Below are 26,125 nucleotides of genomic sequence, written 5' to 3' on the forward strand. Positions count from 1 at the left end.
TTTTTTGGGTTGTGTTCTCTCCATGCGGTTCTGTTCCACAATATTTGTGAAGGCGATTTCTTGTTTCATCCAGGCTTGTAGATCAGGATGGTCCGTGCAGTCCTCTTCACCATCATCCTCATCATCCTCTCCAGTGTTAACTGTTGTGTTACCAGGTACTACTACTCTTTCCTCAGAACCCCCCCTTGTCTACTATGTGATTCCTGGCTATAGTAACCATTGTGCATGTCATGTATCCAGACAGCCAAGCATTGTGCATTTATCCATATGTTATCCCTACTTATTATTGAGGTGTCCCTATTATTGTCTGTCTTTATCCTGTTAGTCAGTGATGGTTCTGGAGGCCCAGCAGGGACAGAACCAGCCTGGAGTGTGGCTGAAGCAAGAGCCTCTCTCTGTGTATCACCCTACATGTATCTCTATGTATCTCATTGCTGTTTCTCTATCCTCATGTCCAAAGAAAACCCCAAGGTTGTTGGTGGTCTCAGTGCTGGTGGGGTCTCTGTATGTGACTGGGAATCCTCTATGGGGGCTCTTAAATCCATGATGCCCCCATAAGTCTATGTTCACTTCTTAGTATTTGCTCAGTATTTAATGAATACAAAACACAGTTGCTATAAACTGGCATCAAAAACAATAAAAACTGGTTACTATGTGTCTACAAAACAAAAACACAGAAAAGTGCAAATGTTTCTTAATAGTTTTTCTCTTGTATCAGTTCCACTTTTTGTTTTGGCTACAAATACTGATCCCAAATACTGCATGTGAACAAAGCCTTATATGAATTCTACAAGTCAGTCCATTATATTGCTCATTGTTCTTCCTATTCCCCCCACTGCATTTATATGGTTTGCACATTTATTATATCATTTTATGTTACGTTTTTATTTTATTTTATTTTTTTATAAAATAATATTATATATTGTAAAGCTTCCAGATATCAGATGCTACAGGATCATATCAAAAGTAACGCTTGTAAATTATAATCTATACAGTCATTGATTTGCATAAAAGCTTATCATTCCGCTAGCAATGTTTAGTATCAATAATTCTAAGAAATATTAATTTTTTTCCTTTTTATCACCCCAACCCCCAGGCCCAATACAGACCCATCATCTATTGTATACAAAGCAGAGCCATATGTGCGCAAATCTATGTTCGAACAGTCACATATTTGACCCTGTCTGAGACCTTCTACAATTTTTTCCGTTTCATTTGTTTGTTTGTTCGTTTATTGGGTGATTTTTTTTTATTAATTAATTTTTTTTGTTTTTTCATTTCCATGAAAAATCAAAAATATTCACACTTGTTGTCATTTTCCTACTTTTCCAACATTTTGATGTTTTATTTTAGTTCTTCTCCAGGCAGAGCTAGAACTTTAGCCCCAAACTATCAATCAACAAAATGTTTCTGCCAACTTTCTAAGTGTACAGTTTTGTATATTGAACTTTTTGAATTTATTAATTTAAAAAAAAAAAGCAAAATAATAAAAAAGATCATTTACTTTATTCATTTAGTATCTGATGTATAATAAACGCTATTTTCATTAAAAGTTGCTTTTTTCAACGATTTTATTCAGAATTGCCTATTATAGTTACCAATTATTTATTTTCAAAGAATTCTGCCGTCTGTTTAAAAAAAATGCAAAAAAATATGCTAAAAAAAAATAGGTTGAAGATAAACTGAGCGCAAAGACACAAAAAATAAGCGAATGTTATTGTTTGTTTGTCACCTGGTTTTAGTTTAGAGTTTATAATAACGCAATATTTTATTTGTTGTAAAAAAAACAAAAACATTTTTTTAAAAGAAAAGAAAAAATTTAAGAAATAAACATTTTTACAAAATGACAAGTAACTGGGTTGTGTGTATGTCATCGATGCAGCGTTCACATTGTGCATGAGGAACAGCTCAGAAACTCTTCAGAAAATTTATTTTTAATTCCTACATAATAGAGTTTGCAATTTTGCTTAAAAATATTATTTTCATTTAATTTTTGTGATTTTCTTTCTATTTGCACTAATAATTTTTCAGTAACTAAGTCGATTTCAATTTTTTTTATAAATAATGTTTATTTCTCCATCGACTATTTTAGATATTAATTCCAATATTTGCTTTATTATTCCAGAAAACAAATGACCAAAGACAACACATTATATTCCGACAGATTTGTGCTAAAATATTTTTCATTTTTTAATGTGATAAATTATGAAACAATTTCGAAATAATTGTAAAATTTATCAGTTATTACGACAAATCCTAAAATGTTAATTTATTTGGCATCATGTTTACAATTTAGAATTTTTTTAAACTTGGAAATTTTTTTAGTTTTTGATAATAAATATATTATATATAAATATAATTCTGATATATATTATAATGTATATTGAATAAATATAATAAAACAAAACGAATGGTTTGGGATACAATTTTCTGGAATAACAGAGAACTGATAGAAAGAGTGTTTATTTGTATTTTTCTTTGAAAAAAAATGAATTGTGTTAAAAAAATTTCACATGTGAATGTTTGCAAGTTCTGTGCATATGATGTGAGCTGCTTAGTACACAGGCCCTGTGCGTCTGTAAACCTTATTTTTTATCATTGTGAATTTGCTGTAGAAAAAGCTAAATATTAGAAGAAAAAAATTATAACATATTTTTTTTTTAAATAATTCTGTTATGAATTTTTATCCTTCTAACCTTGAATTTTATTTGTATACATACAAAATTGTGTTGGTCACCGAGGCCGATGCCACTTGGGCCGAATTAATAAATGACTCCAATGTTTTGACATGTAAATTTAATTTAAAAGTAAATGCCACCCCTTCCCAACCCCCATCCTTCGCCTTCTGGGATCTCAGAAGATGAAAATGAGAAGCAATGAACCAAAAATCTAAATATGTAATTCTTCAGTTTTTTTTTTTCCATTTATTATCCTCTTTACAGTTTTCTGTCCATCAGTAAGCGGCGGCCATTATTGTTTTCTTATTTAGATTATTTTAAGCGTGAAGCTGAAGCGACTCTTCCTGCAGAAATCCCAGGATGCCTTGTGCTGGGGTTTTGTGTGATATAAATGCCGTCCTCTCTCTCTCTGTATTAAATGGCCAGAACATCAGTCATCTGCACAAAGGCCTGGCCTTCCATGTTGAATTAGAGCTCAGTAGCCGGCAGAGGGGATGTGATCTGAATACAAGATCCATCACAGCAATTCACATTTTTCGAAGTCGTCGTCGCTCCCCCCCCCCCCCCGAGCACCACATTCCTTCTTAAAATTGTATTGTCGTAAATATGCAGTTTTCAGTGTTTTTGGGCCGGTCAGGTTCAGCATCAGTGATTTGAGCCTAAGGGAACTTTACATAATGCGGGGGAGAAGAAAAAAACAAAGTGACCGAGGGCTCTGATGTAGAACGAGCAAAACTGGGGACCACTGGTCAGTAAATCCTGGACATCCTGGGCCTCTCCCACCTAAGGATTAAAACAAAATTGTATTAACTTCTATATACGCTTCCTTCCATATATGTGACCCGTGATTTGTGTGTGATCCCTGTATAAGAGGGGCACTTATATATCTAGAAACATTGATTGTTGTTTTGATCGATTGATTTTATGCTGCTGAAATGTACAGGTCTGTGTAACCTAAAAGATAGATGATAGATATAGAAATTAATGAATGGAGAGGTAAATAGATAGTTATGAGATAGATAGATGGATAGATAGATATAAGATAGATAAATAAATAGATAGATAGAAGATAGAGAGATAGATAGATGGATAGATATGCGATAGATAGATATGAGATAGATAGATAGATAAAGTATCGGACTGGGGCGCCTATTGCCCATCCATAGAATTGACTCTAGGGGCCCACTCTAAAGTTACATGCTAATTTTCCCCATTTTACCCTTTTTTAGACTATAATGACCATAACACTCGTGTAGCCAAAATTGTGTAGCCAAAACATCGCCATTCGGTTGTGATGGAATAAAGCCACTCCTTCACCTCATCCTGTGAGTGTTATGGTCGTATTTTGCTTTAGATAGATATGAGATAGATAGATAAATATGAGATAGATATGAGAAAGTTATGAGATAGATAGATAGATATGAGATAGATAGATATGAGATAGATAGATAGATCTGAGATAGATAGATAGATAAAAATGAGATAGATAGATATGAGATAGTTATGAGATAGATAGATATGAGATATAGATACATAGATAGATAGATACGAGATAGATGGGACAGGACAGGAGATGCTAGATATGAATTCGATAGACAGAAAGACAGACAGATAGACATGACTAAGAGGTGCAACTGCACCTGCAAAACCTCATTTCCTGTTCATGTCGGTCTTGAAATAAACTCTGAAGTTTTATGTAACTTTGCCGAGCTGGATTTCTTTTTCTATATAGATAGATATTAGATGGATATAAGATAGCTATGAAATAGATAAATAGATAGATAGATAAATAGATATGAGATAGATAGAATATAGATAGATATGAAATAGATAGACATGAGATAGATATGAGAGAGATAGATAAATAGATAGATAGATATGAGATAGATAGATAGAATATAGATATGAGATAGATAGATAGATATGAGATAGATAGATAGATAGATAGATATGAGAGAGATAGAATATAGATAGATATGAGATAAATATTTACAGATCTTCCTTTTCTTTCTGTACAGACCTGCTCACGAGTAGATGATAATTCTAATGCTTATTGTACCATGACATTGACTTCTAATATATTATACATTGATGGAGCGATGGCCGAATATTAGAAGGTCAGGTGATCTCTATAGACATGGACTAGGAGGAATGTTCTGTACAGGCTGTTTTCTATCCTCAGGAGAAATCCAAGAACTCTGTCCTGGTGCCAGATCTACAGTCTACTCCCAGGATTGGTTGTCACTCATAACCTGGTTTATTAGGATTATATGAATTATAAGAAGCCGCCAGCAATGAGGAACACAAAGAGCAGCAAAATATAACCATCCAGTCCGACCCAGAGACATTGACCTAAAACATGTGGATTATAATCCTCAGCAGAAGAAAAAGTCTGGAATCCAATCATCATATCCAATTCAGGAATGCAAATCTAATATAATAGTAATATAATGCTCTGTGATCACCGCCCCGCCCCCTGTATGACATCACTGATATAATATAATAGTAATATAATGTCCTGTGATCACAGCCCCGCCCCCTTTATGACATCACTGATATAATATAATAGTAATATAATGACATGTGATCACAGCCCGCCCCCTGTATGACATCACTGATATAATATAATAGTAATATAATGACATGTGATCATAGCCCCGCCCCCTGTATGACATCACTGATATAATATAATAGTAATATAATGACATGTGATCACAGCCCCGCCCCCTGTTTGACATCACTGATATAATGGAATAGTAATATAATGACATGTGATCACAGCCCCGCCCCCTGTATGACATCACTGATATAATATAATAGTAATCTAATGACATGTAATCACAGCCCCGCCCCCTGTATGACATCACTGATATAATATAATAGTAATATAATGACATGTGATCATAGCCCCGCCCCTGTATGACATCACTAATATAATATAATAGTAATATAATGACATGTGATCACAGCCCTGCCCCCTGTATGACATCACTGATATAATAGAATAGTATCATAATGACATGTGATCACAGCCCCGCCCCCTGTATGACATCACTGATATAATTTAATAGTAATATAATGACATGTGATCACAGCACCGCCTCCTGTATGACATCACTGATATAATAGAATAGTAATATAATGACATGTGATCACCGCCCCGCCCCCTGTATGGCATCACTGATATAATAGAATAGTATTATAATGACATGTGATCACAGCCCCGCCCCCTGTATGACATCATTGATATAATTTAATAATAATATAATGACATGTGATCACAGCACTGCCTCCTGTATGACATCACTGATATAATAGAATAGTAATATAATGACATGTGATCACCGCCCCGCCCCCTGTATGGCATCACTGATATAATAGAATAGTATTATAATGACATGTGATCACAGCTCCACCCCCTGTATGACATCACTGATATAATATAATAGTAATTTAATGACATGTAATAACAGCCCCGCCTCCTGTATGACATCACTGACATAATATAATAGTAATATAATGACGTTATCACAGCCCCGCCCACTGTATGACATCACTGATATAATATAATAGTAATATAATGACATGTGATCACAGCCCCGCCCCCTGTATGACATCACTGATATAATATAATAGTAATGACATGTGATCACAACCCGCCCCCTGTATGACATCACTGATATAATATAATAGTAATATAATGACATGTGATCACAGCCCCGCCCCCTGTATGACATCACTGATATAATATAATAGTAATATAATGACATGGGATCACAGCCCCACCCCCTGTATGACATCACTGATATAATATAATAGTAATATAATGACATGTGATCACAGCCCCGCCCCCTGTATGACATCACTGATATAATAGTAATATAATGACATGTGATCACAGCCCCGCCCCCTGTATGACATCACTGATATAATAGTAATATAATGACATGTGATAACAGCCCCGCCCTCTGTATGACATCACTGATATAATAGTAATGTAATGACTACAAATAACCCCCAGCATACTGGGAGTTGTAGTTTTTCAACACCTGGAGGCGCTCTGGTTAGGAAACTGCCTTACACCATTACAGAATACGTAACGTATCAGCTGCTGAAAAAGTTACATTTGTTCGTTGATTGATAGAAATGTAATGGAAATCGAAAGAATGATAAACGATATATAATCTATTGTGCTAAATAATAGAATTTTCTACACTTTAGATTAAGTAATAATTATTAATTATTGATCTTATATCAACATTTTGAATAATTATGTATTGATTATTATTTATATTTATTAACAGTATGTTATTACTTTAATTGTTGATAGTGTATGACTAAGGTCCAGTCTTAGGACCGAAACGCGTCACCTTGTCATGTTCTCCTTGTCTTTTTGGCTATTGGAATAAACATCCAGTTCCTTCACATTCGCGCTGGACATTTTGCTTTTACTTGTCAGTTCCAGTCAGTGTTGCCCACGCCGGTCCTGGCGCGACGGGCTGAGGGAGTGAGCTGGACTATACACTTCTTTGTCTGCAGTTACTTTAATTGTTATATATGTATATTATTATTATTCTTGTTCATTTATTTATATATTCATTATTACTTTTCTCTTTTTATTTTTTTATATAACTGTTTATTAAAGGAATTTTTCATTTCAATGAAGGTGAAAAACATTGCATGAAAAAAAAGAAGCATGTACAATGAACACGAACACTTTGCGATATATAAAGCAAAATCTGCATATATGTGGAGAGAGTCAGGAGAAATGCTGCAAAGATGGAGTAAGAGAAAAGAATAAAGAGAGAAAGAGGATAAAAGAAAAAGTAAGATAAAAATAAAATAAAAATCTCGCATGGCCATGGTACATATGTGTTGCTATTTCTATTATGATTATTATAATTTTTTTTACATCACACCATGCCCCCTCACTATGTCATGCCCCGCCCCCTCCATGCATGTCTATAGGCATGCATGGAGGGGGCGTGATGTAACAAGGGGGGCGTGTTGTGACGCCATGACCACTGCTGCCGGAACTCAGCATTTGTTCAGAAAGCCGAGTGCTGCACGGAGATAGTGGGGGTCCCAGCGGTGGGACCACCGCCATCAGACATCTTATTCCCTATCCTTTGGATAGGGGATAAGATGTCTCTGGGCAGAATACCCCTTTAACAGGCTTTTCTATTATTGTACTGTTTTTTTTTTAAAGTCAAACTTTTGTAGATTTATAATTTCCCTATTCGGACCCCTATAACTTTCTTATTTTTCCGTATACGTATGAGGGTCATTTTTTTTGCGCTGTGATCTGCAGTTTTTATCTGTTTTACTTTTGCATTATTGGGACTTTTTGATTGCTTTTAATTGAAAAAAATTTCTGGGATGTTATGTGACAAAAAAATCATCAATTTTTTACAATTTTTTTTTACATTTACACCGTTCACCATACGGGATCATTATATTTTAACAGTTCTGACATTTCTACACACGGAGGCACCAAATTTCTTTATTTATTTTTTTGTTTTTTTGTTACTTAAAATGGAAAAAGAGAGAGTTAAAGGGGTACTCCGCTGCTAGACATCTTATCTCCTATCCAAAGGATAGAGGGTAAGATGTCTGATCGCAGGGGGTCCCGCTGCTGGGCCCCCCACTCCATTTCCTGCAGCAGCCGGCGTTCTAAACAAACACTCGATTCCTGCGCCTGTGGTCGTGACATCACGGCCACGCCCCCTCCATTCATGTGTTGGCCGGTGATGGGTGAGATTTTCAAACCACTGGCAAAGCCCGAGATCGCACGTCTGCACTACATAATTAAGCTACGCCCCATTATGTCCACCTCCCGGAGGATGGAGGACGCAGCTACATAGCAGGGGGAGACAGACACAGCTCCCTCCCCTCCCCCTGCTCTGTATTCTGAGGACCTAATTCACCACAGGGAGGTTGCAAGTTTGGACGGGGAAAACACAGAGCAGGGGGAGGGGAGAGAGGACGTACATGCACAGCTCCTCACTGACTTCTATGAAAAAGGACATACTGTACTGCACGGGATTCCCCCTGCTGTGTAGCTGCGTCCTCCATCCAGGTGGAGATAAGGGGGCGTAGCTTAATTATGTAGTGCAGACATGTGACCTCGGGCTCTGCCCTCGCTCCTCTCTGCTCTAGCTTCGGAAAACTTCGGAGAGCAGAGGGGAGGAGCGGTCCGATTTTCTTACTGGTTTGAAAATCCCACCCATCACCTGCACGCCCCCTCCCATAGACATGAATGGAGGGAGCGTGGCCGTGACGTCACGATCACAGCCTCCGACTCCGAGCGTTCTGAACAAAATGTTCAGAACGCTAGAGCACTGGGGTACCCCTTAAAATTTTTGGGAGGAGGGGCTTATTCACATTTAAAAAAAAAGATCACAGCCCCTGTATGACATCATTGATATATTATAATGACATGTGATCACAGCCCTGACCCCTTTATGACATCACTGATAAACACTTTTTTTACTTTTTAGTTAAAGGGGTACTCCACCCCTAGACATCTTATCACGTAAGATTGTGACGTCACGACTCCGCCCCCGTGTGACGTCACACCCGCCCCCTCAATGCAAGTCTAAGGGAGGGGGCGTGAAAGCTGTCACACCCCCTCCCATAGACTTTCAGTGAGTGGGTGGGTGTGACGTCACACGGGGGCGGAGTAGTGACGACATGATCTTATGTCCCCGTGGTCGGGATGGTATTAGCCTGAGGGCCTCCAGTGGTCCCGGAAGCCGTTACAGGTGGGTGCCGCATGGTAGAATGCGGGGGTCCCACTGCTGGATCAGACATCTTATCCCCTATCTTTTGGATAGGGGATAAGATGTCTAGGGGTGGAGTACCCCTTTAACTTATAAGGGACTATTTATAGTTATTATTTGATAGCTATTACTGTTCAATGCTATCCATAGCCATAGCAGTGATCAGTGTAATCGGGATCCTACTTCTCTGGTCTTCCAGAAGGCAGACTATACAAGAAGACTCCATAGTTGCCCTGGAGTGGGTAAGCTGAGCTCCGTCCACCATCTTGACTCATCGGACCCCAACAATCATGCTCTGAGTGGTCTGATGAGTCTCTCAAATCTCCCCTAATACTTCGGATGCCGCGATCATGCCATCTGATGGGTTTATTGGTGGGCATAAGTGTGATCGCTGATGGCTGCCATTACCGGGTGGTCCACAGCTACCTGGAGTACAGGTAGGTTCTATGTCCTTTAGGAGTTTCTTTTTTTCTTTTTTGCAATTTTTATTACAGGGTGTTTTTTTTCCCCTTTGTTTTTCCTTGTTCATCCTCGGGTCCTTTCTGACCCCTATTTCCAGGGTTAACCATTTACCCTCTGCTGCCATTTTTGCCTTGAATGTGTAACTTCCCCGGTGGATCTGATATTTCTTATCTGGATTTGTTATCGTTCATTAAGCGCAGGAACCACATTACCGCCCCAGACGCAATAACAAAGCTGCTGAGTTAATCAATGTCCCTGTGGATGGGAAAACGTCAGGTGACCAGAGGCCGAAACCAACCGCGTCTCCTACAGCAGGAATGTTACTTAAATACTACAACAAAGTACAGAGCATTGAGGTGACTAGGAAAAAAGACATAATGAAACAGCAGAATAGTGAGAGCAGCTCTGGGGTTCACTGGAGGATAAGACATGATGTAACAGCAGAATAGTGAGTGCAGCTCTGGAGGTGACTAGAGGATCAGACATGATGTAATAGCAGAATAGTGAGTGCAGCTCTGGAGGTGACTAGAGGATAGACATGATGTAACAGCAGAATAGTGAGTGCAGCTCTGGAGGTGACTGGAATATAAGACATGATGTAACAGCAGAATAGTGAGTGCAGTTCTGGAGGTGACTGGAGGATAAGACATAGTGTAACAGAAGAATAGTGAGTGCAGCTCTGGAGGTGACTAGAGGATAAGACATGATGTAACAGCAGAATAGTGAGTGCAGCTCTGGAGGTGACTAGAGGATCAGACATGATGTAATAGCAGAATAGTGAGTGCAGCTCTGGAGGTGACTAGAGGATAGACATGATGTAACAGCAGAATAGTGAGTGCAGCTCTGGAGGTGACTGGAATATGAGACATGATGTAACAGCAGAATGGAGAGTGCAGCTCTGGAGGTGACTGGAATATAAGACATGATGTAACAGCAGAATAGTGAGTGCAGCTCTGGAGGTGACTGGAGGATAAGACATAGTGTAACAGAAGAATACTGAGTGCAGCTCTGGAGGTGACTAGAGGGTCAGACATGATGTAACAGCAGAATAGTGAGTGCAGCTCTGGAGGTGACTGGAGGATAAGACATAGTGTAACAGAAGAATAGTGAGTGCAGCTCTGGAGGTGACTGGAATATAAGACATGATGTAACAGCAGAATAGTGAGTGCAGCTCTGGAGGTGACTGGAGGATAAGACATAGTGTAACAGAAGAATAGTGAGTGCAGCTCTGGAGGTGACTGGAATATAAGACATGATGTAACAGCAGAATAGTGAGTGCAGCTCTGGAGGTGACTGGAAGATAAGACATGATGTAACAGCAGAATAGTGAGTGCAGCTCTGGAGGTGACTAGAGGATCAGACATGATGTAACAGCAGAATAGTGAGTGCAGCTCTGGAGGTGACTGGAGGATAAGACATGGTGTAACAGAAGAATAGTGACTGAAATAGAAAAAACTGGAAGTAACTTTGGGTCGGCATTAGTAAAGGCTTCAATCATCTTAAAGAGGAGTTCTACTTTAATGCAGAAACAATACTGAGACTTCCATTGTATTTTGTTCTTTTATCCTGAACAGAACATGGACGTCACCAAATGTTTCTTTTCTTTCATCTTGAAAACATTTAAAGTGCAGAAAAACTCAGGAGGGAACAGAAACCGCAAAAATGATTCCAGGAAATCACTATTGGGGGAGTGAAGATACAAAACCTTTTCTGGGTACTTTTGCCTGGTTCTGCACCTATTTTGTGGCACACGGCACTTGTGCACCAAAAAAAGATAAACCCAACATTTTCTAGGAAAACCTGAATACTCAACAAAATTGTATGGTGTCTGGGAACGTTTAAAGGAAAAGCTGTTATTTTTGCATATTGCATTTTGGGTGCAAAAGGAAATCATGGAAAAAAGAGATTTCGGTGCAGGGAAAAGTTTACAATGTATCACTCCCATCATCCCTGACCCCAGGAGCTCACAATCTAATCTCCTATCACATACAATGTATCACTCCCATCATCCCTGACCCCAGGAGATCACAATCTAATCTCCTATCATACAATGTATCACTCCCATCATCCCTGACCCCAGGAGATCACAATCTAATCTCCTATCACATACAATGTATCACTCCCATCATCCCTGACCCCAGGAGATCACAATCTAATCTCCTATCATACAATGTATCACTCCCATCATCCCTGACCCCAGGAGCTCACAATCTAATCTCCTATCATACAATGTATCACTCCCATCATCCCTGACCCCCAGGAGCTCACAATCTAATCTCCTATCACATACAATGTATCACTCCCATCATCCCTGACCCCAGGAGATCACAATCTAATCTCCTATTATACAATGTATCACTCCCATCATCCCTGACCCCAGGAGCTCACAATCTAATCTCCTATCATACAATGTATCACTCCCATCATCCCTGACCCCAGGAGCTCATAATCTAATCTCCTATCACATACAATGTATCACTCCCATCATCCCTGACCCCAGGAGCTCACAATCTAATCTCCTATCATACAATGTATCACTCCCATCATCCCTGACCCCAGGAGCTCACAATCTAATCTCCTATCATACAATGTATCACTCCCATCATCCCTGACCCCAGGAGCTCACAATCTAATCTCCTATCACATACAATGTATCACTCCCATCATCCCTGACCCCAGGAGCTCACAATCTAATCTCCTATCACATACAATGTATCACTCCCATCATCCCTGACCCCAGGAGCTCACAATCTAATCTCCTATCACATACAATGTATCACTCCCATCATCCCTGACCCCAGGAGCTCACAATCTAATCTCCTATCATACAATGTATCACTCCCATCATCCCTGACCCCAGGAGCTCACAATCTAATCTCCTATCACATACAATGTATCACTCCCATCATCCCTGACCCCAGGAGCTCACAATCTAATCTCCTATCATACAATGTATCACTCCCATCATCCCTGACCCCAGGAGCTCACAATCTAATCTCCTATCACATACAATGTATCACTCCCATCATCCCTGACCCCAGGAGCTCACAATCTAATCTCCTATCATACAATGTATCACTCCCATCATCCCTGACCCCAGGAGCTCATAATCTAATCTCCTATCACATACAATGTATCACTCCCATCATCCCTGACCCCAGGAGCTCACAATCTAATCTCCTATCATACAATGTATCACTCCCATCATCCCTGACCCCAGGAGCTCACAATCTAATCTCCTATCATACAATGTATCACTCCCATCATCCCTGACCCCAGGAGCTCACAATCTAATCTCCTATCACATACAATGTATCACTCCCATCATCCCTGACCCCAGGAGCTCACAATCTAATCTCCTATCACATACAATGTATCACTCCCATCATCCCTGACCCCAGGAGATCACAATCTAATCTCCTATCATACAATGTATCACTCCCATCATCCCTGACCCCAGGAGATCACAATCTAATCTCCTATCATACAATGTATCACTCCCATCATCCCTGACCACAGGAGCTCACAATCTAATCTCCTATCATACAATGTATCACTCCCATCATCCCTGACCCCAGGAGCTCACAATCTAATCTCCTATCACATACAATGTATCACTCCCATCATCCCTGACCCCAGGAGATCACAATCTAATCTCCTATCATACAATGTATCACTCCCATCATCCCTGACCCCAGGAGCTCACAATCTAATCTCCTATCATACAATGTATCACTCCCATCATCCCTGACCCCCAGGAGCTCACAATCTAATCTCCTATCACATACAATGTATCACTCCCATCATCCCTGACCCCAGGAGATCACAATCTAATCTCCTATTATACAATGTATCACTCCCATCATCCCTGACCCCAGGAGCTCACAATCTAATCTCCTATCATACAATGTATCACTCCCATCATCCCTGACCCCAGGAGCTCATAATCTAATCTCCTATCACATACAATGTATCACTCCCATCATCCCTGACCCCAGGAGCTCACAATCTAATCTCCTATCATACAATGTATCACTCCCATCATCCCTGACCCCAGGAGCTCACAATCTAATCTCCTATCATACAATGTATCACTCCCATCATCCCTGACCCCAGGAGCTCACAATCTAATCTCCTATCACATACAATGTATCACTCCCATCATCCCTGACCCCAGGAGCTCACAATCTAATCTCCTATCACATACAATGTATCACTCCCATCATCCCTGACCCCAGGAGCTCACAATCTAATCTCCTATCACATACAATGTATCACTCCCATCATCCCTGACCCCAGGAGCTCACAATCTAATCTCCTATCATACAATGTATCACTCCCATCATCCCTGACCCCAGGAGCTCACAATCTAATCTCCTATCACATACAATGTATCACTCCCATCATCCCTGACCCCAGGAGCTCACAATCTAATCTCCTATCATACAATGTATCACTCCCATCATCCCTGACCCCAGGAGCTCACAATCTAATCTCCTATCACATACAATGTATCACTCCCATCATCCCTGACCCCAGGAGCTCACAATCTAATCTCCTATCATACAATGTATCACTCCCATCATCCCTGACCCCAGGAGCTCATAATCTAATCTCCTATCACATACAATGTATCACTCCCATCATCCCTGACCCCAGGAGCTCACAATCTAATCTCCTATCATACAATGTATCACTCCCATCATCCCTGACCCCAGGAGCTCACAATCTAATCTCCTATCATACAATGTATCACTCCCATCATCCCTGACCCCAGGAGCTCACAATCTAATCTCCTATCACATACAATGTATCACTCCCATCATCCCTGACCCCAGGAGCTCACAATCTAATCTCCTATCACATACAATGTATCACTCCCATCATCCCTGACCCCAGGAGCTCACAATCTAATCTCCTATTATACAATGTATCACTCCCATCATCCCTGACCCCAGGAGCTCACAATCTAATCTCCTATCATACAATGTATCACTCCCATCATCCCTGACCCCAGGAGCTCATAATCTAATCTCCTATCACATACAATGTATCACTCCCATCATCCCTGACCCCAGGAGCTCACAATCTAATCTCCTATCATACAATGTATCACTCCCATCATCCCTGACCCCAGGAGCTCACAATCTAATCTCCTATCATACAATGTATCACTCCCATCATCCCTGACCCCAGGAGCTCACAATCTAATCTCCTATCACATACAATGTATCACTCCCATCATCCCTGACCCCAGGAGCTCACAATCTAATCTCCTATCACATACAATGTATCACTCCCATCATCCCTGACCCCAGGAGCTCACAATCTAATCTCCTATCACATACAATGTATCACTCCCATCATCCCTGACCCCAGGAGCTCACAATCTAATCTCCTATCATACAATGTATCACTCCCATCATCCCTGACCCCAGGAGCTCACAATCTAATCTCCTATCACATACAATGTATCACTCCCATCATCCCTGACCCCAGGAGCTCACAATCTAATCTCCTATCATACAATGTATCACTCCCATCATCCCTGACCCCAGGAGCTCACAATCTAATCTCCTATCACATACAATGTATCACTCCCATCATCCCTGACCCCAGGAGCTCACAATCTAATCTCCTATCATACAATGTATCACTCCCATCATCCCTGACCCCAGGAGCTCATAATCTAATCTCCTATCACATACAATGTATCACTCCCATCATCCCTGACCCCAGGAGCTCACAATCTAATCTCCTATCATACAATGTATCACTCCCATCATCCCTGACCCCAGGAGCTCACAATCTAATCTCCTATCATACAATGTATCACTCCCATCATCCCTGACCCCAGGAGCTCACAATCTAATCTCCTATCACATACAATGTATCACTCCCATCATCCCTGACCCCAGGAGCTCACAATCTAATCTCCTATCACATACAATGTATCACTCCCATCATCCCTGACCCCAGGAGCTCACAATCTAATCTCCTATCACATACAATGTATCACTCCCATCATCCCTGACCCCAGGAGCTCACAATCTAATCTCCTATCACATACAATGTATCACTCCCATCATCCCTGACCCCAGGAGCTCACAATCTAATCTCCTATCATACAATGTATCACTCCCATCATCCCTGACCCCAGGAGCTCACAATCTAATCCCCTATCATACAAAGTATCATCACTCCCATCATCCCTGACCCCAGGAGCTCACAATCTAATCTCCTATCATACAATGTATCACTCCCGTCATCCCTGACCCCAGGAGCTCACAATCTAATCTCCTATCACATACAATGTATCACTCCCATCATCCGGTCTTGGTGAGTGCAGCGCCAGAGGACGCAGTGGAGAGAGCGGCGTCTGAATCACAGACCCAAGTCACGTGGGAGACAGAACAGAAGCGAACGGCCCCGTCACCCCGGGGTCAGAGGTCAGATCCAGCCACAATTAGGAGAAATTGAAAGCTTCTGTCATCCTCTAAATTCAATTCCCATAAACGGCGGTGACAGCTTTCCCGGCCGCCAGCGCGGACGCTACCTGCAAATCATGTGTTTGTGGCAAAAACGGATATTGAATTTCACTATTGAGACGCAGTGTTTATATAAAATCACAGGTCAGCAAGGAAGTCGACGGGATCAGCGCGTAATCGCTCTCCGCTCTCGTGTGTATTGTGTCGGATGAAAATGGGCGCCGGAAATCATATGAAAAGCGTATAGTAATTCAACAAATAACCAGCTACTGCAGTGTTTTCCAAACAGTGTGTCTCCAGCTGTTACAAAACTACAACTCCCAGCATGCCCGGACAGCCTTTGGCTGTCCGGGCATGCTGGGAGTTGTAGTTTTGCAACAGCTGGTGACACACTGTTTGGAAAACACTGGTATAAAGGATCAGAGACACCCCCTCCCCCCCCCCCAGACATGAACAGAAATGTAAATTTTTATGATATATTATAAGGGAGCGTTCATGGTGGATTTTTATGCGAAAGAAAGAAGAATGACGAAAGAAAGAAACAAGGAAGAAATAATAATAAATAAATGAACTAATAAATTAAATAATGAAATAATGAAATAAAGAAATAAATAGGAATAAGATAGAAAAAAATGTATAATAAAAAAATATAAAAATAAGAATATTATCAAGTAAATAAATAAATAGGAATAAGATCGGAAAAATAAATAAATAAATAATGATAATTAAATAAATAGGAATAAGATACAAAAAAATAATAAATAAATTAAAAAAATATAAAAATAAGAATGGTATCAAGTAAATAAATAAATAATGATAAATAAAATATTAAATAAATAGGAATAAGATAGAAAAAAATAATAAATAAATAAAAAAAATGTAAAAATAAGAATAGTATCAAGTAAATAAATAAATTATGATAAAGAAAATATTAAATAAATAGGTATAAGATTGAAAAAAATTATAATAAATAAATAAATAAAAAATTTAAAAATAAGAATAGTATCAAGTAAATAAATAAATAAATAAATAAATAGGAATAAGATCGGAAAAAATAAATAAATAAATAAATAATGATAATTAAAATATTAAATAAATAGGAATAAGATAGAAAAAAATAATAATAAATAAAAAAAATATAAAAATAAAAATATAAATATAAATAGTATCAAGTAAATAAATAAATAGGAATAAGATGATAAATAAAATATTAAATAAAGAAATAAGAATAAATAAATCAATTAAAAGTGAATGTTAATAAATAAATAAATTAATACAGAAATATAAAAAATAATATTAACAAATTAATGAATGAATAAGTAAATAAATGAATGATAATAAAATAAATAAGAAATTAGAAATAAGAAATCCGCAGCATATGCGCCATATCAGAACACACTCCAACCTGTGGACCTCCAGCTGTTGCAAAACTACAACTACTAGCATGCCCTTACAACCTTATGCTGTCAGGGCATGCTGGGAGTTGTATTTTTTCAACAGTGGCATCATATGCGGTACACATGGACGTACTCTAACAGTGTTCACCAATCAGATCGCTTCTTAAATGGTTAAAGAGGCCTCTGAAAAATAAAGGAAACGATCTGATTGGTTGCTATGGGCAACAGCACCACTTTTCCTCCATTCAGGTTATGATTAATCTCTCCAAATAAACTGTAGTTCTCTTGGGCTTTATGGGGGAGATTTATCAAAACTTGTCCAGAGGAAAAGGTGCAGAGTTGCTCATAGCAACCAATCAGATCGCTTCTTTCATTTTTTAAGAAGGCATGTGAAAAATTAAAGAAGCGATCTGATTGGTTGCTATGGGCAACTCTGCACCTTTTCCTCTGGACAAGTTTTGATAAATCTCCCCCCATGTTCCTACTCTCTGGATGCAGAAAGCAGTGTAGACATCAGTGATGTCATACAGGGGGCGGGGCTGTGATCACATGTCATTATATGACTATTATATTATATCAGTGATGTCATACAGGGGGCGGGGCTGTGATCACATGTCATTATATGACTATTATATTATATCAGTGATGTCATACAGGGGGCGGGGCTGTGATCACATGTCATTATATGACTATTATATTATATCAGTGATGTCATACAGGGGGCGGGGCTGTGATCACATGTCATTATATTATATTATATCAGTGATGTCATACAGGGGGCGGGGCTGTCATCACATGTCATTATTTTATATTATATCAGTGATGTCATACAGGGGGCGGGGCTGTGATCACATGTTATCATATTACTATAATATTATATCAGTGATGTTATACAGGGGGCGGGGCTGTGATCACATGTCATTATATGACTATTATATTATATCAGTGATGTCATACAGGGGGCGGGGCTGTGATCACATGTCATTATATGACTATTATATTATATCAGTGATGTCATACAGGGGGCGGGGCTGTGATCACATGTCATTATATTATATTATATCAGTGATGTCATACAGGGGGCGGGGCTGTCATCACATGTCATTATATTATATTATATCAGTGATGTCATACAGGGGGCGGGGCTGTGATCACGTTATCATATTACTATAATATTATATCAGTGATGTTATACAGGGGGCGGGGCTGTGATCACATGTCATTATATTACTATTATATTATATCAGTGATGTCATACAGGGGGCGGGGCTGTGATCACATGTCATGATATTACTATTATATTATATCAGTGATGTCATACAGGGGGCGGGGCTGTGATCACATGTCATTATATTATATTATATCAGTGATGTCATATGGGGGCGGGGCTGTGATCACATGTCATTATATTATATCAGTGATGTCATACAGGGGGCGGGGCTGTAATCACATGTCATGATATTACTATTATATTATATCAGTGATGTCATACAGGGGGCGGGGCTGTGATCACATGTCATTATATTATATTATATCAGTGATGTCATACAGGGGGCGGGGCTGTGATCACAGGTCATTATATTACTATTATATTATATCAGCAATGTCATACAGGGGGCGAGGCTGTGATCACATGTCATTATATTATATTATATCAGTGATGTCATACAGGGGGCGGGGCTGTGATCACATGTCATTATATTACTATTATATTATATCAGTGATGTCATACAGGGGGCGGGGCTGTGATCACATGTCATTATATTATATTATATCAGTGATGTCATACAGGGGGCGGGGCTGTGACAGCCTTTCATTTATGAAATAGGGGTTGTCAGCAGTAATAGATGAAGAGCTGTTCTTGTTTGTGGCTCTTATGTCTGATCCCAATGTGAAAGTGTTGTACAAGAATAAATAATCGGATAGAATGTTATATATTTGGTAGATTCCCTGTTTAAGTTTCAGTCTGATCTTTTTGATACATTTACTACAACCAATGTTTATTTTGTTTTCACGATTAAGAGATTTTTAGTCACAGACCAAATTCCGTGTAGAGACGTGTAACAACAGTGACACCTACAGGCTGACAGCTGAAAGTACCAAAAAATACCAAAAAACATGTCAGATAATTCACTTTTTATTCCGCATATTTTTCTTTATAGTTTTAACACTTTTTACCAAATGGCGACCAGAGCGAGGACAGTAATATTTCAGTGACGCTGAAGGGGTTAACTATCGGGGTTCCTTCTATTTCTTTTACTATACAACAATTCAGATGAGATAGAAAACAAGGTGTTACACATGTGATGAAGAATATTCTAGAAGACGTTATGAATACATGTTCTATATAATGTTATTATATGGGGATTATTTGGCTTCTCTCTTTGTACTTTTGTAATTTCCAATAAAATTAGAGCTCCCCCCAGTGGTGGAATAGAAAAAAATATAATATCGAAAAAACGCAAAAGTCACTTTAAGTGCTGAAGGTTTAAAAAGTTGATAGATGTTGTTGTCCTGGATATAATAAGATGATTATTTTAGCTTTCTGAAATTTATATTACAGGGAACATTGATGGATAAACTGCTTAAAGGGGTACTCCACCCCCTAAACATCTTATCCCCTATTCAAAGGATAGGTAGGGGATAAGATGTGTGATCACAACTGGGACCCCCGTGATCTCTGTGCAGCACTCAGCATTTGTTGAGTACACTGGGTGCGGGCGGCGTGGGTCATGATTTCACGGCCACGCCCCCTCAATGCAAGTCAATGGGAGGGGGCGTGGTGGCCACCACGCCCCCTCCCATAGACTTGCATTGAGGGGTGTGACGTGAGGGGCGTGGCCGTGTCATCACGACCCCCGCTCCCCGCTCCAAGCGTTTGGAACAAAATGTTCCGAACGCTGGGGCAGCGGAGTTCCCCTTTAATACCTGAAACATTTCCACACATTTGAAGAGGTATTTTGTTAACAGAAAATTCTATTTAGATAAGACCCCCAAGATATATAACTTACTAATATAGTGTTATCACACATTGTACTGGCTTTAGCATGTTTTTGTATGATTCACCCCAAACAGGAAGTTCTGTAGTCCTCTTATTGTCAGCGTGGTGTTGACTCAGCAGCTCCCCGGGCTATTCCCTTTCTCCCCAGATGATGCATCACCCTCTGCTGTCTCAGGAGGTGTGGCTAGATCTTGTCTCTGATCTCTAGCCCCGCCCCTGAGTGATATCATCCCCTCTGATCAGCCAATCCAGCCACATCACCATGTCCAAGCCTCTTGGGCCTGGAGTTCACCAGAGCTTCACAGGTTCCCACGAGAGTCCTGTTCTCTCCTCCATGATGACATCACAGATCTGGTGGATGATGGAGACATTGTGCTCCCCACCTTCCGGTTGAGGATGCTTGTCTACAGCAAACTGTTTGCAGGAATTCCTGTGCATCATCTTTAGAAGAGGCTTCCTTCTGGGACGAGAGGCATGCAGACCTATTTAATGCAGTTTATGGTGTATGGTCTGAGCACTGACAGGCTGTGCCCCCCCCTTCAACCTCTGCAGCAATGTTGACAGCAATCATACTTTCCAAAGACAGCCTCTGGGGATATGACGCTGAGCACGTGCACTCAACTTCTTTGGTTGACCATGGTGAGGCCTGTTGTTAGTGGAACCTGTTCTATGAGACCTCTGTATGGTCTTGCCCACCATGCTGCAGCTCAGTTTTAGGGTTTTATCAATCTTTATTACACATTGTGCAAGAGACATCAGTTACATCATACAATGTGCAGGAGACAGCGGTGATATCATACCTTCCACAAGAGACAGCAGTGACATCATACATTGTGCAAGAGACATCAGTTACATCATACAATGTGCAGGAGACAGCGGTGATATCATACCTTCTACAAGAGACAGCAGTGGCATCATACATTGTGCAGGAGACAGCAGTGATATCATACCTTCTACAAGAGACCGCAGTGACATCGTACATTAAGCAGGAGACATCAATGACATCATACATTGTGTAGGAGACAGCAGTGACATCATACATTGTGCAGGAGAAGGCAGTGACATCATACATTGTGCAAGAAAAATCAGTGACATCATACATTGTGCATGAGACAGCAGTGACATCATACATTGTGCAGGAGACAGCAGTGACATCATACATTGTACAGGAGACATCAGTGACATCATACATTGTGCAGGAGACAGCAGTGACATCATACATTGTGCAGGAGACAGCAGTGACATCATACATTGTGCAGGAGACATCAGTGACATCATACATTGTGCAGGAGACGACAGTGACATCATACATTGTGCAGGAGACATCAGTGACATCATACATTGTGCAGGAGACAGCGGTGACATCATACATTGTGCAGGAGATGGCAGTGACATCATACATTGTGCAGGAGATGGCAGTGACATCATGACATTGTGCAGGAGACAGCAGTGACATCATACATTGTGCAGGAGACAGCAGTGACATCATACATTGTACAGGAGACAGCAGTGACATCATACATTGTACAGGAGACAGCAGTGACATCATACATTGTGCAGGAGACAGCAGTGACATCATACATTGTGCAGGAGACATCAGTGACATCATACATTGTGCAGGAGACAGCAGTGACATCATACATTGTGCAGGATACGGCAGTGACATCATACATTGTGCACGAGACAGCAGTGACATCATACATTGTGCAGGAGACATCAGTGACATCATACATTGTACAGGAGACGGCAGTGACATCATACATTGTGCAGGAGACAGCGGTGACATCATACATTGTGCAGGAGACAGCGGTGACATCATACATTGTGCAGGAGACAGCAGTGACATCATACATTGTGCAGGAGACAGCGGTGACATCATGCATTGTGCAGGAGACAGCGGTGACATCATACATTGTGCAGGAGACAGCGGTGACATCATACATTGTGCAGGAGACATCAGTGACAACATACATTGTACAGGAGACAGCAGTGACATCATACATTGTGCAGGAGACATCAGTGACATCATACATTGTGCAGACAGCAGTGACATCATACATTGTGCAGGATACATCAGTGACATCATACATTGTGCAGGAGACATCAGTGACATCATACATTGTGCAGGAGACGGCAGTGACATCATACATTGTGCAGGAGACAGCAGTGACAACATACATTGTACAGGAGACAGCAGTGACATCATACATTGTGCAGGAGACATCAGTGACATCATCCATTGTGCAGGAGACATCAGTGACATCATACATTGTGCAGGAGACAGCAGTGACATCATGCATTGTACAGGAGACAGCAGTGACATCATACATTGTGCAGGAGACAGCGGTGACATCATACATTGTGCAGGAGACAGCGGTGACATCATACATTGTGCAGGAGACAGCGGTGACATCATACATTGTGCAGGAGACAGCAGTGACATCATACATTGTGCAGGAGACATCAGTGACATCATACATTGTGCAGGAGACAGCAGTGACATCATACATTGTGCAGACAGCAGTGACATCATACATTGTGCAGGATACATCAGTGACATCATACATTGTGCAGGAGACATCAGTGACATCATACATTGTGCAGGAGACGGCAGTGACATCATACATTGTGCAGGAGACAGCAGTGACATCATACATTGTGCAGGAGACATCAGTGACATCATACATTGTGCAGGAGACATCAGTGACATCATACATTGTGCAGACAGCAGTGACATCATACATTGTGCAGGAGACATCAGTGACATCATACATTGTGCATGAGACAGCAGTGACATCATACATTGTGCAGGAGACGGCAGTGACATCATACATTGTGCACGAGACAGCAGTGACATCATACATTGTGCAGGAGACATCAGTGACATCATACATTGTACAGGAGACGGCATTGACATCATACATTGTGCAGGAGACAGCGGTGACATCATACATTGTGCAGGAGACAGCGGTGACATCATACATTGTGCAGGAGACAGCAGTGACATCATACATTGTACAGGAGACAGCAGTGACATCATACATTGTGCAGGAGACATCAGTGACATCCTACATTGTGCAGACAGCAGTGACATCATACATTGTGCAGGATACATCAGTGACATCATACATTGTGCAGGATACATCAGTGACATCATACATTGTGCAGGAGACATCAGTGACATCACACATTGTACAGGAGACATCAGTGACATCATACATTGTGCAGGAGACGGCAGTGACATCATACATTGTGCAGGAGACAGCAGTGACATCATACATTGTGCAGGAGACAGCAGTGACATCATACATTGTGCAGGAGACAGCAGTGACATCATACATTGTACAGACATCAGTGACATCATACATTATGCAGGATACATCAGTGACATCATACATTGTGCAGGAGACGGCAGTGACATCATACATTGTACAGGATACATCAGTGACATCATACATTGTACAGGAGACATCAGTGACATCATACATTGTGCAGGAGACATCAGTGACATCATACATTGTGCAGGAGACATCAGTGACATCATACATTGTGCAGGAGACAGCAGTGACATAATACATTGTACAGGAGACATCAGTGACATCATACATTGTGCAGGAGACAGCGGTGACATCATACATTGTACAGGAGACAGCAGTGACATCATAAATTGTGCAAGAGACGGCAGTGACATCATACATTGTGCAGGAGACAGCAGTGACATCATACATTGTGCAGGAGACATCAGTGACATCATACATTGTACAGACATCAGTGACATCATACATTATGCAGGATACATCAGTGACATCATACATTGTGCAAGAGACGGCAGTGACATCATACATTGTGCAGGAGACAGCAGTGACATCATACATTGTGCAGGAGACATCAGTGACATCATACATTGTGCAGGAGACATCAGTGACATCATACATTGTGCAGGAGACAGCAGTGACATAATACATTGTACAGGAGACATCAGTGACATCATACATTGTGCAGGAGACAGCGGTGACATCATACATTGTACAGGAGACAGCATTGACATCATACATTGTACAGAGAGCAGTGACATCATACATTGCGCAGGAGACAGCGGTGACATCATACATTGTGCAGGAGACAGCAGTGACATCATACATTGTACAGGAGACAGCAGTGACATCATACATTGTGCAGGAGACATCAGTGACATCATACATTGTACAGGAGACAGCGGTGACATCATACATTGTGCAGGAGACAGCGGTGACATCATACATTGTGCAGGAGACAGCAGTGACATCATACATTGTAAAGGAGACCGCGGTGACATCATACATTGTGCAGGAGACAGCGGTGACATCATACATTGTGCAGGAAACATCAGTGACATCAAACATTGTGCAGGAGACAGCAGTGACATCATACATTGTACAGAGAGCAGTGACATCATACATTGTGCAGAAGACGGCAGTGACATCATACATTGTGCAGGAGACGGCAGTGACATCATACATTGTGCAGGAGACGGCAGTGACATCATACATTGTGCAGGAGACATCAGTTACATCATACATTGTTCAGGAGACATCAGTTACATCATACATTGTGCAGGAGACATCAGTGACATCATACATTGTGCAGGAGACAGCAGTGACATCATACATTGTACAGGAGACAGCGGTGACATCATACATTGTGCAGGAGACAGCGGTGACATCATACATTGTGCGGGAGACAGCAGTGACATCATACATTGTGCAGGAGACAGCAGTGACATCGTACATTGTGCAGGAGACATCAGTGACATCATACATTGTGCAGGAGACATCAGTGACATCATACATTGTGCAGGAGACATCAGTTACATCATACATTGTGCAGGAGACAGCGATGACATCATACATTGTGCAGGAGACATCAGTGACATCATACATTGTGCAGGAGACAGCAGTGACATCATATATTGTACAGGAGACATCAGTGACATCATACATTGTACAGGAGACGGCAGTGACATCATACATTGTGCAGGAGACATCAGTGACATCATACATTGTGCAGGAGACATCAGTGACATCATACATTGTGCAGGAGACATCAGTGACATCATACATTGTGCAGGAGATGGCAGTGACATCATACATTGTGCAGGAGACAGCAGTGACATCATACATTGTGCAGGAGACAGCAGTGACATCATACATTGTACAGGAGACAGCAGTGACATCATACATTGTGCAGGAGACAGCAGTGACATCATACATTGTACAGGAGACAGCAGTGACATCATACATTGTGCAGGAGACAGCAGTGACATCATACATTGTACAGG

General features: G+C 40.6%; 1 protein-coding gene across 1 annotated transcript in view; it reads left to right on the forward strand.

Annotated features, from left to right (window-relative positions):
- The window catches only part of POU3F4 (POU class 3 homeobox 4), a 3,918-nt gene extending 2,064 nt beyond the window's left edge, over positions 1–1,854 (forward strand). Inside the window, exon 1 of the mRNA XM_056538074.1 lies at positions 1–1,854. This exon is cut by the window's left edge and continues 2,064 nt beyond it. The gene's annotated coding sequence lies outside the window, so the exon portion shown is untranslated.
- Positions 1,855–26,125: the final 24,271 nt, after the last annotated feature.

Source organism: Hyla sarda, chromosome 9, assembly GCF_029499605.1.
Source record: "Hyla sarda isolate aHylSar1 chromosome 9, aHylSar1.hap1, whole genome shotgun sequence".
NCBI lineage: Eukaryota > Metazoa > Chordata > Amphibia > Anura > Hylidae > Hyla > Hyla sarda.